Consider the following 381-nt stretch of genomic DNA (forward strand, 5'->3'; position numbering starts at 1 on the left):
GACCAGTAGGAACTGCTTATTAATGCTATAGAATTGGATAAATTCCCTCCTTGATATGTTATGTAATGAGATAAAAATCAATAAAAAAAGATAGAAGCTTAAAAAAAAGTTGGTAACCCAATTAAAAAAAGGCCATTTTATTGGGAAAGGAATTCAATAATGACCCTAACGTCAGGAGGGATGGATATTGCGTCAGCTGAAGACAGAAAGCAAAGAAAAAAATATAAAAGAAAAAAAGAGTACAAGAAAAAAATAATAAAATAAGACGAAGGACATTAAAAAAAATGATTGTGTTCGCTCAGCCTACCGATCACTTTCTGACCTGCCTGCTTATCTAATACTTACAGGCTGGTTGGTAATGGAGATCGTGAGTAATGTAGA

Source organism: Penaeus monodon, chromosome 32, assembly GCF_015228065.2.
Source record: "Penaeus monodon isolate SGIC_2016 chromosome 32, NSTDA_Pmon_1, whole genome shotgun sequence".
NCBI lineage: Eukaryota > Metazoa > Arthropoda > Malacostraca > Decapoda > Penaeidae > Penaeus > Penaeus monodon.